Below are 17,423 nucleotides of genomic sequence, written 5' to 3' on the forward strand. Positions count from 1 at the left end.
TGTTGCCATAATTCCTGTAAGAGCAGGCATGTGAAATATAGAGAAACACAGAACTTGTGAAATATAATGAAAATGACCTTTAGCTGCTTTCTGTGGATTGGCATCTGCAGAACTAGAAGTCAAGAAAAATAGTAACAAAAATAACGTGAAATTTGTTTAAAGACACTATCTAGTTGCTAACTCCATGTGTTAATGATGGGTCTGATTCACAACACCATTGCATCATTTTGTTTTCCAAAACAGTTACCACAGGACAGAAATTGTCACTAACAGAATAGGCTTTCCTATATACAACACTTGCTTTAAGTACTTTTCTGAATGGTTCTCAGTGTTCAAGTCTAAGCTCCCAACAAAACATAGAATGTGATATGAAGCAAGAGGCTTATCTCTGGATTCAGAGCCTTGGAGTTACCCATTTAATGATGGAAAATTTCCTCTATACAGTCTGGTCCACGCACCTGTGCCCTAAGAGTGTATAACTGCCTCATCTTTCCCCTGCTGTGAAAAAATGCCATATTTTTCCCCATGGATTTTTTCTTTATGTTGCTCTATGAGATGTTCATGGATGTCCAGAATGTCCTCTAATCTTATACCTTCCCCCTCCTCCAGACTAAACAATCCCAGCTCCATCAGCCGCTCTCCGTAAGACTTGTGCTCCAGACCCCTCACCAGCTTTGTTGCCCTTCTCTGAACATGCTCCAGAGTCTCAATGTCTTTCACCTCTAGTGAGGTGACCAAAATCGAACACACACTCCAGGTGAAGCCTCACCAGAGCTGAGTACAGGATGATCACCTCCCTATTCCTACTGTCTACACAATTTCTGATACAAGCCAGGATGCCATTGGCCTTCTTGGCTACCTGGGCACACTACTGGCTCATGTTCAGCTGCCTGTTGACTCGCACCCGCAGATCATTTTGTCCGTGCAGCTTTCCAGTCACTCTGCTCCAGGTCTGTAGCATTCAATGGGGTTGTTATGACTAAAGTTCAGGCTGTAGGACTTGGTCTTGTTGAAGTTGGACTTGGTCTTGTCCATTTTACCATTGTAAAATGGGCCTTATTCTTCCAGATATAGGGTAAAGAAGACTCACACACAAAAAAAGGAGCTTTTCTCTAGTCCTCCTTGATGGTCCCCCTGTCTTTGCTGTGCTGGGAACTGTCCTTCTTGTGAACTGTTGTTACGTTACTGTATTTCATAGGCAATTAAAATCTGAAAATTAAAAACTGTACAAACATCATTTTTAGTATTTATTTCTTTCACATCAATGATAATGACCGTGTAATCTTGAAAGACTTGCAAGGCTTTCATCAGACTTGCAGAAGTATTGATCCATTCTCTAAATCAAAGGCTCTCTTCACCTTCTCCTAAACTTTTCAGAGCATTCTTTTCATGGTGGTAAGTTGTCATACGTTTGATTTTAAAGACCCATAACCTATGCAAGTGTTCAGGTATGTTTTGCACACTCCAAATACATTCTGAAAAAACTTGGCTGCCGCCTCTTTTCTCAATCTCTTGCCTTCATACATTTTTTATTAGTGTTGTAATCTAAGTATAAAATGAGTATGCCATTCACCTAGGCTAATCAGATCTGACTACATCTAAATGATATTTGGGATTTTGCCCTGCATGAGGACATTGACTGCCTCCCTGAGGACATAATTTTACTGTTGAGGTTTATGATCAGGAAAACTAATCAGTCTTGTGATGCACTCTTCAGTATTTCATTATTACAAGATTATTTTTTTTTTCTAACTGTTGAAAGAAACTGGAAATACAGCTCAGTGTTTTATAAACATGTGATGGAGAATTTCAAGTATTTTCCTTATTTTACTTTAGGGACCAAAGCTGTGTCCTAAGCAAAAACAAAAGAAAAATAAGTTATTTTGTGAAGTGTATTGACTTTTTAATTGATGGTGTGACACCAATGAGGGGAGAGCACAAGCCCACAATAATTCATGACAGTACCACAGAAAAAATCTTTAACAATACATGAAATGTTATGGTCACTTCCCTCACTCCTTCCTCAGGTGACCTGCATTGAGAAATATCTGAGGAATCAAATTCTTTTCAAGATCCCTGAAGTACAGAGAGCCAACCAAGCAGCACCCCCAGGCAGTTTCTGAAAGAGAAAGAAAACTGTCTATATTTTGTTTTCATGTTCTGCAGACTCTAGAAAAAGAAAAGAGAATTATACAGCGATTTGATCTTACTTTTTTTTTTGTTACCCAAAATTCAGTGTTGTCTTCAACCATCCTGACCAATGAAAAATATACCTACACAGAAACTATTGCACAAGATCCTGTGAGGAAAGGGCCTGAATTAACAGCACACTTTCATATCCTAGGATTTTTATATATTTTAAGAGCAGAAAGGGCTCAGGGCAGATAATCCTGAAGTTCATGCTTAATTTTAACCAAAGATCTGTTATCACTGCTTAGCACAGTACATAACTATGCTCTGAAGCCTCATATTGGACTGGTTCCTAACAGTGATATGGTTTAAATGTTTGAAGTTGAGTCTGTTTATGCACTTCACAGAATCTCAGTTACTTATCTTTTGGGAAAATAAAATATTATTTCAGTACACCACCTGAAGCATCACTGTCAAAGAAAACTAAGAAATATAGCCTATGTGAAAAGAGCAGTATTTGCTGAGGGAATGGGTATATAGAAAGGCTGAAAGACTGTTGTTAATTCACTCACATTTTCTTTGCAATCAGTCTTCACCACAGGACATGGCTGTGGATCACAGAGCAGAAAGATAGTCTCTCATTCAAAAAACTTACTCCAACAGAATGATAAAAAATTAGAGATGACAAAAATCTAGACAGTATTTCAGAGCTGGTAAAAGTGAAACCTCTGTCTGCTCAGCAGTTACGGCTTCAACACACAAGCATCCTATCCACTTTTGGAAAAAATCAGCAAGTGCAAGTTGTGAAGAAAGATGTGAAAAATAAAAAATAGAATGCCTTTTCAAGTTTTACAAGAGAGCTCTTCCCAGTTGTATGGGGCAACTTCACTTGACAAACGTTCATTAAAAGTATTAACAACCGTTAAAGTAATTTGCAGTCAAATTGTGTTGGATGACCACCAAAGACTGCAGCTCCCTTCCTTGGTTAATGTTAAATGTTGATAGCAAGTGTTACACAAGACTTTAATAAATTCTTTGCCATCATTTGGGAGACCATCAGAGAGAAAGATGTAATTGATAATATCCACTTATTAAATAGTTTTTCTTGTCCAGTATATTTCAATAACTTTCTTAATATTTTCATCATTTGGTCATCTTTATTTAAATTTCTTTTGCTCTGATGTCTCAAGTGAAAAATTCAAAAGTCTACTTTACTGATAATCACTTTAGTAAAATAGCATCACTTTCGTTCATCACTTTCGTTTTCAGTATTTTTAAGTGCATGTAGGATCAGGTTTCATGTGTTTGAATTTACGAAAGCTGTATATCAAACCTGTGCTCTTCACTAGTCAAATAATTTAGCTGAAAAAAGATTTTTGCTGCTGGGCCTGCTACTATAATTTGAAGTCAGTGGTGGAAAGCAAACAGACTATTTCTTCAAGATTTCAAATTTGCAGTAAAAAAAATTGCACACTGTTAGTTCCAGGAATAATAAGAACAGTTGGTTTTTTTTTTTTCAGACACATTTGACAAAGTCCGTATATTTAAAAACTGCAGACATGCTTCTTTAAATTATGTCTGTAATCATATTATTCACAGCTTGACAGTTATTCTTTGGTACATATAATTTGCAAACAGTGCCCATCAGCTCAATGTTCCATGTTGTTGTTTTTATTTCATTTTCTTGCTTTACAGTCTGTACTTTAAAAGTTGTGCCCGTAGAAGTGACTTTTGCCAAAGGAATTGCCCCTCTCATGTCTTTGCGTAGAAGTCGTGTAAAGACAAAACTGCTCCATGGTTCTTTTAGCCTTCTCCCTCACCTTTTTTAACAGTCATTGAATCAGCACAAGTTATTCTAATGAAAAATGTTTTTGCATAAAATTTGTTGATAGAAATGCAGTCCAGCATGTCTCCAGGTCTGCCGTCAGTCAGATGTGAGCAGTTTGCAGTGTTGTGTCCAGCTGCTCTACTTGATACATCGTGATTTGTGAGTATTTAAACATGAAGTTTGAAACTGCCAGAGCTTATTCTGAAACGCTCAGTTGGATTTGGCTTCAATTAGAAAGACAAAGAATCAGGAATATCAAGGGCTGGCACAAGAAGAAGTGCATTTGCAAAATTACAAATATAATTTAAAAGACAGATTTAAGCTCTTTAGAGCAGCAAAGCAGTTTAATCTGTTAGTCTTGATCAATAATGGCAACTAATTCAAAATACGCTCTTACTCCTAAGGATTATAATAGAGGAAGTGATTCCTGGCCCAGAGGTCTCAGAGTGGGTAAGATTTTATCACCGCTAATGCACATTATCCTCAGTACAGCAGAACAGCAGAATTTAGCCAAATACAAAGAATCTGTCCCGAAGAATCTATCCTGTGGGGTTTTTTTTTAGCAAAATGTGGTATTTCTTAAAGAAAAGAATAAATAAACAAAAAGGAAGCTCTATATACCCAGGCGGTTTCGGTGATACTGATCCTCATCCCAACCTCAACTTTTAAAGTGCATGGAAAGATGGAACACAGCAGCTGACAGAAAAGACTTACCAGCTCAAACAGGAAGCTGAGAGAAACAGTGCAAGAAAAGCAAGGCAATTTCCATTGACGGATCACCACTGTCTTATTAAAGCAACAGAGTTGTGTCCACTTTCCTCACCTTGCAGCCACTGAACCATAATGACACAAAGGAAATCATCAAGAGAGCAGGAAAGGAATGTACAGTGGAAAGTTCCATGAAACATTCTTAATGCAGATGTTTTACAGGAATGTTCAGAAGTGAACATGTATTTTGCCATAAGTACATCCCTCAGGAGATTTACATTAGACTCAAGGATGTCTGTGTTGAATGACTGACAGTAAAAAATTGCTTAGCAATTTTATGTTTAATCATGGCAAATAATTTCCCAAATACTTTTTGGGCGCCGATGTACATTTTGTAATGGCTGACTAATGTGTAATCTTCATAGTGTATAATGTCAGTAAACCTACCGTTGTGGAGTAAAGTCTTTGCTGTGTCTTACTTTAATTGCTCAGAAAGTTTGTATTGTTTTTCCACAACCAATTGCTTGGAATCAGAAACTTTCCAGAGGAGGGCCACAAAAACTACTGAAGGAATAGAACACTTTCCCTGTGAGGTAAGGCTGAGAGAGCTGGGGCTCTTTAGCCTGGAGAAGAGAAGACTCCAGAGAGACCTCACTGTTGATTTTGGTATCTAAAGGGGTGAGGTTAGAAAGAAGGAGACAGACTCTTTAGCAGGATCAGTTGTGATAGGACAAGGGGAAATGGTTTCAAACTAACAAAGGAGAGATTTAGACTGGATATAAGGAAAAAGCTTTCTACAGTAAGGTTGGTAGGGCACTAGAATAGGTTGCCCAGAGAGATATATGGTGGATGACCCATCCCAGGAGACATCCAAGGCCAGACTAGATAAGATCCTGAGCAACATGACAGCTGTAGATGTCCCTGCTCATTGCAGAGGAGTTGGACTAGATGACTAGGTGATCAAACCCCTCAATCATGAATAACATTCCTGTAAGTGAAGAGAGTAACTCGTGCCTTATAGCCCCAGCTTGGTGTCCACAGGATACCATATTTTATTTATCTAACTATTTCACTGTTTTTCCATGGTGATGAGAAGCAATGTATTTACAGAGAAATATATTGATGCTAAACAACAAAGACAATACAGCAGCACTTGGCTGGCAGTAAGCTGGTGGATTAGTAACCCCTCCTTGTCCAGTGCAGAATGTAAGCCCCCTCTGATTTCTAATTGATGGTCTTCTTTTCTCCAGATGACCTTGATTATTTTCCCTCTTTTTGTGTAAACCATCATGTTTGGTTTTTTTCAGTTAATGCTACTTGTCTAGAAATAGCATTGATTTTAGGCACAAATAAAGCAGACTGCTGTTTTCCATCACTTGCAGGGAGTGGTAGAATAGCCCAAACTTCATTTTTCATATTCTCTTCATAAGAAGTTGGGGTAGTGGCATATATCTGGGCAGAGATGTTTCTTTGTTTCTTTAATCATCAGGGAGACACTTACACTCTCCATTATTGCAGCTCATCATACATAGTATTAGGCAATTACTAATAAGTAAGATCCAAATTCTCTTATTTGTCATTCATTATTTCAGGATAACTATAAGAAGATTTACACAGTTCAGTACCAATTTTTTAATTATGTATGCATAAGATATATGATGACTTAGCCATATATGTCCTATAGAGAGAGAGAGACGCATACAAGACATTCATAAACACAGATATATACTTTTAATTGCTACATAAACATGTAAACAATTTCTTATTAAATTGTTAGACAAAAAACAAACAAAAAGAAAAACCACGCAGCAAACTTTGTAAAGAGGAATCATTACTGTGTTACTTTTTTTAGGATTGTTTTTTAACAAACCCAAAAGAATTCCCCTTCATTAAGGTGGTATTTTATTTATCATATCTACTGTCAGATAACTTTTTACTAATTAAGGGAGTTACATGTGACAGTAAGCTCAAGCCACTTATACAGGCTGATTGATACTGCTTGGTAAATAATCAAGTTTTCCAATATGACTATATAGATAGAGATACTATTATACTACTACTATAGGATAGAGATACTTAGAAATCATAGAATCATTGAATGGTTTGGAAGGGACCTTTAAGATCATTTAGTTCCTCTCCTCTGCTATAGGCAGGGACACCTCCCTCTAAACCAGGTTGCTCACAGCCCCATCCAGCCTGGCCTTGGAGGATTCCAGAGAGGGCATCCACAACCTCACTGGGCAACATTCAGTGTCTCACCAACCTCGCAGTAAAGAACTCCTTCCTGATATCTAGTCTAAATCTACCCTGTTTCAGTTTAAAGGCACTTCCCCTTGTTTTGTCCCTATGTACCCTTCTAAAAAGTCCCTCCCCAGCTTTCCTGTAGACACCTTCAGGTACTGGAAGGCCACTATAAGGTCACCCCAGAGCCTTCTCTTCTCTAGGTTGAAGATCCCTGAGCTCTCTCAGCCAGTCAAGACCATAAGCAAAATTCAGAAGAGGAATCGTATTCTACAACACAATGCAACTGGAAAACTTTGGAAAATCATAATTATTAACTAACATCTGTTTCCAATATGGTACTAGCAGGAGAACATAATCCTTGAATAGAGGGATGTGCAACAATGTCAGGAGTGGTAATCACTTAGTAATACGGTATTAATGAGATCATTTCTGAAACTCTCTGCTGTCTGCACTTCTAAAGGGATATGGATAGCAGGAACTCAGAAAGAAGCTACAGAAATAGCTATTGCTCTGGAAATAATTATGTTGCAGTGAAAGAGAGTGACAAATTCTGTTCATTTTATTAATAAATATACTGAATGGATCATATTCTACCAGTAGCCATGTGGGAAAAAAGATATTTTTGATAACAAATTGAAATTTGGCGTAGCAGAGGAAGACATAATAAGACCCAAAAGACATATTCAAAACAGTGAATTGAGTTTCCTGATTCCCCTGTGTATTGATAGGAAGAAATCAGACCTTTCATAATCTCTACTTCCAGCTAATGAGTTCTCAATTCATGACAAGAATTAAAGTTTCTCTATTACACCTTACTGTAATACTTTGCAGTTCATGCTGTTGAATCTCGTGTCTAATTCCCCAGTCCTTGAAGTGATGCAACTCTTTTTTATCCTAAGTTTTCTCCATTTTCTATTTCCCAATACTATCAACAAGTTTGAATCTAATTTCCTTCAAGTCCTTCAGTGAAAAGATTTCTCCTAATATATCTTCTTAAAAATCTGTCTCGAGTACAGATGAGTTCCCCCAGCCTAACCATTCCTTTTTCAATATTGCCCTAAATTCTTTACCTTAGTCACCTTACAGTTGCACTCTTCAACTCCACTTTCTCCAAGCAAGTGATTTTCTTTTCAGCAGCATAATGACTGCATTGTAGAAAGACAGACAGGATATATCCCCTTCATTTCCTTTCTCTAGAACATGAAGTCATGCTATTTAAAGAAGAAAAAAAAAATCAGAATCAAGTTAGTTTGGCACATCCTGCTTTGGTAAAACAATATTTCACTTCCCTTTTATCTGCAGCCTTAGTGGTCTTTCCCTTCAAAACCTGTTCTAAAGCTACATGTACTACTGAGCCAGACTTAAAATCCACAGTTGCCTGCACTGATTTCCTCTCCTAATGCAAATATGTGCAAGATGCTTGTGTTCAAACCTAGTTCAATCACTAACTCAGTGGGTTTGATTTGAAATAGTTGCTTTTGGACCTATGTTTTAGTGCTGATTTTAAAAGAGATTGGTCACTGTTGAGTCTGTTGCACCTTGGCAGAATCAACTCAGATTTTGTTTTTACTTCTCTAATAGTTATTTTCCATTCTCTCATTCTAATTTACGCTTCAGTTTTCTCCTAAGTCTTCAACTTACCAAAAAGCACCGCAAACAATTTCCTTTTGTGCTAACAGCTACGTTTTATTTTACTTCTTTACCTTTCATCTTTTTATGTTACTTCTTCAGCTTCTGTCTTCATTCTTAGGTATCCCTTGTGCTTATTGCATCAACATAGTGATGAATTGCTGTAGAGGAATCATTATCTTAACCGGTAGTTTGTCAGCTGTTCCACTGTGGCTGCCTGCACACATTCTGTAGTTCAACGCAAGGCAACTGACTGCTTTCAGGGAGATTTGAGCTCATGTGTTTTTTGATAATTCCTGCGCCTCAGCTGCCAGATGGTCACTTGTAAAGCTGTTACTATTTATCAAATAGCAAGTATCTATATGCCTTAATTAGCAATGTCCAGCATCCCAAAATCCAAAATCCACTTCCAGACCTATAACTGTACATCCTTCTGCTTAATTCTAACTAAATTTCAATTGCCAAGACTACTTTCTGCATCTTCCTTAAATATAGTCTGTCCTAAATTCATCAGCTAGCAGCCTTCCTATTGTCCTCAGAATTTGTCTCAGAAATTTTCGGTGAAGAAATGAGTGACTTAATTCTATATTCAGAATAGCGTTGCCCAAAATAATTATGTAAAATAAAAACACCATAATGACACATTTACATCAGTATTTCTTTTTCTCATATGAGCAAAGGTCCAGAAGATTTCAATAAGCAAATAAATTTTATTTTCTGTAAGAGTGGGGAAAAAATTCCTTTCACTTTTATTTAAAACTGTGGGAAATATGAAAATAATCCAGGCTGTTGGGGAGATGGTTGACTTTCCTTCAACTGTTAAAGCTTTTTGATTCCAGTGGTGTCCAGGAAATATCATATTGCATGAAATAAAGAGGTATGTGTCTAACCCATGCCCCAGCTTAGAAGCTGCCTCCTGTCAGCAATTACACTCTTTAGCTGACTTTGCATGCTTATATGTGAGGTCTATGGAACTTAAAACTTAAAGATTTTGGACAAAGACTCCTGTATACAATGTGATCTCTCTCTTCCTTTCTTTTAATAGAAGCAATTTCAGCCTAAGAGCTGATTTTACCTTCTCCACTTCCGCTTGAGTGTGGAAAGTGAAACATGTTTGAGGCCATAATGACTAAGCACAATCTTGATACTGATTTGTAGGCTTTTTTTCAAAGCTAAGAGGGTTAAAAAAACAATTTTTTTTTTTTTTTTTTTTTAAACACTTGACTCTGTTATTGACTAATATTCTCCACAGGATTATGGTTTGTTTGTAGTTTGACAGAACTACCCACCTGACTGAAACAATGGCCCTTTGGACATCAGAAGTATGACTCAGTTCCATGACTCTCTGGCTTATGTTTTCAACATATGCATTTCAACAGTATATAATGTCCTGAAAGCACCACATTGACATCACCAGCACCGCACACCATAAGACATTTTTTGCTGGCATGAAAATCCTGGTACCTCTCTTCTCTGGTTTTGCTTTTTTGTACACAGGCATTTAGATTTAAATTTGGGGAGAAAAATATATTTATACTTCTATCTTTATAGTATCTACACCACTGCTGCAATACAAATAATATTGTTAATAAATAACAGTAAGATTATCCTTGTTTTCTGATTTTTTATATTGTTTCTATGTTAATTCTGACTCAGTATTGATTTTATCTTTCATAAATGATTTTCTATTTTAAAGTCCTTAATAGTGTGGGGCACTATTACAGCAAAGTAGTTTTTGATCCTCTTTATAATAGGTACATCCTCAGTATCAGCAGCCACTCCCATTTAAGTACTTATGCTGCATTTAGCATAGAGTGGTGAGTATTACACATTTAGAATGTATTTTTCTCTGTTATATTTCATAATACTCCAAAAAAAAAAATAACCAGAAAATGCATGTTATATTAACAGAATATTTGTTTTGGCCATCATACTGTTTCTATAACATGAATTTTTCTCAGGGATAACTTATTTCTTTGCACCATTGATAAAAGTGCTCCTTTTAATCAGAATCTGTTCTTGATTTGCTAGGAAAGGGACCCATAGTTACAAAAAATTCCCACCAGCTTGGCTTACCAAGATGATGGAATATAAAAACTTGGTGGTGTCAGTTGATTGGAAAAAACTCAGCATGACCCAGCAACGTGCAATTGAAGCTCAGAAAGCCAGCTGTATCCTGGATTCTCTCAAAAGAAGTGTGGCTGGCAGGGTGAGGGAGGGGATTCTCCCTCTCTGCTCTCAAAAGACTCTACCTGCATAAATGGGTTCAGCTCTGTGGCACCCAGCAAAAGGTGGTCAGAGACTTATTGGAGTGAGACTAGAGAAAGGCCATGAGGATGCTCAGAGGGCTGAAGCTCCTCTCCTGGGAAGATAAGCTGAGAGAGTTTGGGTTGTTCAGCCTCTCCTGGGAAGATAAGCTGAGAGAGTTTGGGTTGTTCAGCCTGGAGAAGAGAAAGCTCTGGGGAGACCATATAGAGGCCTTTCAGTACCTGAAGGAGGCCTATAGGAAAGCTGAAGAGGGACTTTTTAGCAGGGAGTGTGAAGATAGGACAAAGAGTAATGGCTTTATGCTGAAAGAGGTAGTTTTAGATTAGAGGAAATTCTTCACTATGAGCTCAGTGAGGCAGTTGCTTAGAGAAGTTATGGATGTCCTATCCTTGGAAGTCTTCAAGGCTGGGCTGGGTGGGGCTCTGGACAACTTGGTAAGTGGAAGTTGTCTCTGCCCATGGCAGGGTTGTTGAAACTAGTCTTCAAGGTCCCTTACAACCCAATCCATTCTATGGTTCTATGAAAATTTTCCCTACAAACAACAATCACATATTGGATTTGAATTGATCTTTTCCATGAGTTGTCTGCTCATATTTTCCTCCTCATGGTGTTTTTGCATACAGCTATACTGCAAGATATGCAATTATTAAATGACAGAGAACTGTCATATCTTACATTTGGTTTCATTTGGTAGACAATCCAAGCCAGATCTCCTTGATTAAACACAATGCAGTAGTCATACAAAATCCTATTAAATAGAAAAGAAAAAAACTTTGTTTTCAGCATTCAAACTTATTATATTAACTTCTCACTCAACTAATCTATATCCTCTCAGATTATTAGCCTTGTATCTACTGAATTTTTTGGTAATTTGCTTGAACATTATTATATATGCCCAACAGAGCCATTACTAAAAAGCAGTTCTGACTAGATTTATTCCTACTTATGCAAAACTTCTGAGTTGATTGGTAATTCTAATAAAAATTATTTTTTCAACCCTACTGAAGAAAATGCAGTTGCACTGAAATCACCAAGAGCATGGTTTACACTCCACAAACTTTCATAACTGGTGGGAAAATGTAGTCTCAGTTTCATTATTCGCTCCCAAAAGCAAATAATGCAGTACAGCATTTTCCACAACTATTTTCCCTATAAACTGAGCCCTTTCATTTTTTTTTTTTTTTGATTGTTGAGGCTCAGGTGACCCTTATGATATCAATTTATTCCCTTGTCAGATGAAAATTAAGCTTTAACTATTCTCGAAAACCTTTTCCCAATCCCATGGTTCATGAAGCACAAACCACCCCGCCATGCAAGCTGCGCCCTCATGTACACCTGACCTACTACAGTTTCCTGCCATGTCTTCACAGCTCAAAGAGAATGACAAAAGATAAGTTCTGATACAGTCGAGTGGCTACAGAATACTGAAAGCAACATTAAATAAGTGAACTATTGTTAGCTATCAGTCTGACTCTCTGCCAAGCAGCTAAATGAATCACTTTGAAAAATTAAACAAAAAGAGTTTAATTTGACATGACTGTTGTTTGACTTTCCACTTTTTTGTTTTAGTGCAGACCCAGTGCTGATTCTATGCAACGCCAGCCAGAGAATAAAGCACCCCATATCTGTCCATTGTCAGCCCATAACCAGTGCATTAAAGCCTTTTATTTTTCGCTTGTGCTGTTTACTATTAGAAATGCATGATGCAGACTCATAGGTCTGCAGAAAAGCCCCTGATATTTCACAGACAAAACCTCTCCATCCTCTTAAAATGTCTAGCTGTTTGCCTTTGCTCTTTATGTAGTAAATAAGCTAGGAGGGATGCTGAACACAGATAGCTAAACAATTCCAGTTCATTTAGCAGTTCATATGTGCCCTTCAGTCTGTTGGAAAAGGCAAAGGGCCAGGTAGGCAGGGCCATTGCAATAAAATGTTTTATACAGTGAATTTGTCTTGGTTGAATGAAGCATTAATGTAGGAGTAAATCATCAGTTTGGCAAGTTAGCAAGAATCCTGTTGCCTGTCCATTTACAGTTTTGTGCTTCTCCTCTTCAGTAGGTTTCTTTCCTTTTTAATGCTGTTAGTAAACACTGTGGGACAATTTTTCCACCCTGTTACAGCATGCAACCACATTGGCAGTAATTTGGTAACAATGGTGTAACCAAGGCAAAAGAATTTGCCCTTCACATTTATAGGCCACCTTTCATCCAAGGATATCAAAGAACAAGTCTGACCAAAATCAATGTCCAAGATCTAAAAGCTCCCAAACCTGTGCACAGAACCAGCTTTTGCAGCCAGATGCATTTCTGATCCATGTTTAAAGCACTTTTGTCTTGAATCAAGAGATACAAATCAGTAACAGCACTCCTACATGGAGCAGCAACCTGTCAGGAACATCTAGAATGATTAAAAACTGTGGTTTGGTTCAAAATCAACTTCTAGTTTAAAAATATAATTGTGACCCAAATCAGTACCAAATATTTCAGCTTTTCTTAGAGGAAACCTGGTTGCATCAGTAGTTTTTCATGAAACAAAAAAATAATCAGCCAAGGAACTTGAAAACTGTCTTCAAGTTGAGTACAGAAAGAGTTAAACAAAATAAACTGCTACTATCATGCATTAACGTTTTGTATGTTCTAATCACAACAGCAGAAAACCCTTCTCTATTTCTTAAGTAGTCAATCAATTTAGTCAGTGTGATATATATTCTGCAGCATTCATAAAACAAAAATAAGAAAATATTCATCGCTACAGAAATGAGGAAAAATTTGTTGTTCAAAAAGAGCTCATGGTATTGGCCACCTCCCTAGAGGCCAAGTGGCTTTCATTATGTGTCTCTTCAAAGCATGGCCTTACCTGCTTAGGGACCCCAGCTCTGCCAGATACCTGAGCTGGGCAGAGCCCCTGCAGTGACACTATAACCTGGTTTAGCTTGTGGTGACAGAAAAAATGGACTGTACTCTTCTGATCTCCTCATAGAGGAAGCAAGGGGAGGTCAGTGAAGCTTCTTGTGACTTTGTTCATGAGAAGACATGAAAAACACAGATCTTCAAGTTACTAGTAATAGTATTTATTTTTAAGAAAGAAAAAAGTAGAAACGAACGCAGGCTTGGGAATGGCTTGGTAGAAGTGAATCTGGAATTGAATTAATTGTCTTCAATTTACTTTTCAATTTCTCATGGTGGGGAGGGGGAAAAAGAATGATTAAATAGAAAATACACAGCTGGGAAATTAAAATACCCCAGGCTTGGCATCGAACATCACCTCCTCCTCCCTCCACACACAGCTCAGCTGTGGGGCAGATTTAGATGCAAGCAAAACATTTCTGAAAGCTCTAAGTCTGCTTATGTTGTCCTAAAATATGACCAGAATGCTAATGGGGCAGAGTCAGACTCTTGTTTCATGGACCTCCCACTGAGTTCATGCTTCACCCGTTGCACAAAAAGGAATGTTTTGCACATTAGGCTAAAATTAACTCTTCCTGTTCTTTCCTCCAAATGAAGAAAGGGGGCAATCTGCATGATGTTGCTGTGGGCCTGGGAGTCCAGTTCCCTCAGCCGCTGCCAACACCGGTGGCCAGGCTGTGGGGTGCAGCACTGCACATCAGCAGCTGCTCTGCCATCAGCATCACCAGCTAGGCAGCTCTGCCAGCTGGACTGTGAGCCACAGAGGTTCCTTCTCTCTCTCAGTCTCTCAAATGTAGATTGCCATCCATAAGCTGTTGGAAAGCTGCATCAGAGCTGGCTTCTCTGGCACATGGTTTTATGGATTTCCAACTGAGGGATCATTTTGAGAGGCTGACCTCCATACTCAAGTGAAGTTTAATTTAATGGTAGAAATGAATAGATGGTGAACAGTGTAAACAGCAGGCATGCTCAAACTGAACCACTAAAAAACAAGACACAGTCTCTTTTCTGACTCAGAAGCTACTTATTACTTCTATTTTACAGGTTGAAATTATTCATTGAAAATTTACCAACAGACTACATCTACTGTTTTGCTTTCTGTGGTCAAGGATTTTAGAAAATGTTTACAAGCTGTAAGCTCTTAAACTCAAAATTGGCTCCTTTCATGTTTTCTAAAGTGTTCAGCAATTGAGAGCGACCAAAAAAGATCAGTCATTGCCCCTTAATGCTTTAATGCACTTGACAGACTAACTGTATGTTCTCTGATTTGAAAGAAGGGAGAGATTTATGAGTTGTTTTAAAAGCAAGAATGGTATTTGCAAGCTACTGAATATAATACTTTTTTCATTTTAAAATATATACATGTAATTTTCAATAGTAATAATATAATTGTTACTTGAAGTTGTCCCAGAGAAAATATAGAACTACTGTATTTACCTTTTAGAACATTTCTTCTAACAAAAGAAATATGTGTACTCAGCTTCTAGGTCAACATTATTCAGAAGAAAGTCTCTGTGTATTTTTATAACAACTGCCCTTTCTTTCCCTTGCATTCCCGCTTCCCCAAATCTTAGATTAGTATGTGCTAAGAAGTGGGCATTTTCTGGTGTTTGAGATTAGATTAATTAGCTTTACAAAATCTAGTTAACATGCACAGAATCAGATGTTACAAGCTAACTTCTACTTTACTTTAAAAAAGCAATAACAAGACCTCAACAAAATAATTCCAAAGGAACTGAAAACTTACAAACCCTTGGTAGTCTCTGAGCTGTAAGAGTGGAGAAGAAAAAGGTTACATTTGAGATCTCAATAGACCTATGCTTTGTTTGCTAAAAAGCATACCTAACACATACCTAAACATACCCTAACACACCACCTTTTCAAAGACCTCAGTTCATTAGTCCTCAGAGAAACAGATGGCTGTCACACTGTCAGCAAATGTGGTATAGAAGCAATACAGCAAGCTCTGGCCTCTGCTTTGGAATAGCTGGAGGAATCTCCCATTAAGAAGTTTCTGGATCAGGTATCCCAAGTAGAAATGCACAATTTTTGAAGCTGCAAGTTGGATTCACTACCTCAACAGGCAACTGACGATCCCACCATGACCCTCTGGCCATCTCCAGGAAGTTCCCTATACAGGCTACAAGCAAGTGGTTTGGTTCACCCTCTCTTCCAGTGCTTAGTGCAGGTAACACTAGCACTTAGCTGGGGTCATGGTATCTAGCCTAGGTGAATGGTACCTAATTTTAAAATAGTTTAGTGGGGTTCTGAGCTGAACAGATTTTCCAACATTTATAAAGGTACAAGGGTTTTGTAACTTGTCGAGTTCAAAGACTGACTCTTTAAAAAACAGTCTGGGAATAAATTCTCTGCTTTTCTCTTCTAGGATCAAACCTGTTAGTATCTACAGAATTTTGTGAGGCTACTGTTAGGAAAAGTACTGCAAACATTGCTATTTCAGGTCAGTCAGGAACCAACCTGACATTTAAACTAAGGGATTCATATCCTCACGGAGTGTAAACTAAGTTTTTTTCAAAATGTAAGTAAAATGAATGCAGCCTAGCAGGCACAGCCCAGGGCATGTTGCCCTGCAGTTATTCTGCATTTGCAGTCTCCTAAAAGGGAACACAAGGTGTAAGTCCCCAGGAGTGAGAGCACCGCATTCCATACAACCTTGAATCAACTTGCAAGAAGGCCAACCTGTGTTGTTTATTGCCATTTTGGCTATGAGTATAGTACAGACTGTTCCTTCACATACTCTCATTTCTCCAGATTCTTATTCCACTTGAGCAGTGTCCATGCCCAGGTTTGGTGCAATACTTGTATTGCCCTGATCAAAAGTTCTCATAGTATCAGTAGCAGACTTATCAGGACATCCAGCATCAGTATATCCCTCATAATAACCTCGGAGAAAAGATGGCTCCGTTTATTGCTCTCCCTAAGAAAATCTTTCCACTTAAAGCCAGTATATGCTAGAAAATAGGAACAAAGTCAACTATTTCTTATAGCTTCTAAATAACAAAGAATAAGGTTGCTATATAAGTAGGGATGTGAACTAAGGTAGATTTGGCAAAAGTTGCATCTCCTCTTCTATGTGTCACTAGTTATTTGTGCTTGCATGAACTGAAATCCAGCTTTTAAGAAAAATGAGTATTTAAAAATGAAAAGTTTGGTGGTTTTCTAGCTAAAACGTAACTCATGTTTTATATTTGGAATTGAAAGTTTCATGAAAAGTCTTCTCTGGCCTTGGATGATTCTGAGGTATTTTTGTTGGGCCCCAAACTCTATAAACTATCCACCACTAACAGCTTGCTTCTATGAAAGTCTGTTTCAAACTTCAGCAAAACACAAAGGTTAAGTCCAAAATAATTCATTCTTGTAAAAATAAATAGATAAATAGCTCCCCTATAATCACATAATTAGTGGTACAATGCGTTAGCCACTTTTGTAAAAGCAATTTAACCATTTAACCATTCACATTGTCAAAAATATCACTGACCCAGTTACTTAAAAACAATTGCTGAAATGAATGTTGTTTTTTACTACAGTATTAATGTGGGGCAGATTTTGCTATGTGCAGACAGAACCAGACCCTTCGTCTATGCAATCCCCCAGTACGATTTTTGACTTCTTCCCAAGAAAATGAAGTTGGGGCAGGATGACAAGGATCCATACCTAACCTAATCATTTATTCTCTAGCCAAATTTCCC

This window comes from Centrocercus urophasianus, unplaced genomic scaffold (genome assembly GCF_019232065.1).
Source record: "Centrocercus urophasianus isolate 14NV4802_14NV808 unplaced genomic scaffold, USGS_Curo_1.0 seq_15, whole genome shotgun sequence".
Classification (NCBI taxonomy): domain Eukaryota; kingdom Metazoa; phylum Chordata; class Aves; order Galliformes; family Phasianidae; genus Centrocercus; species Centrocercus urophasianus.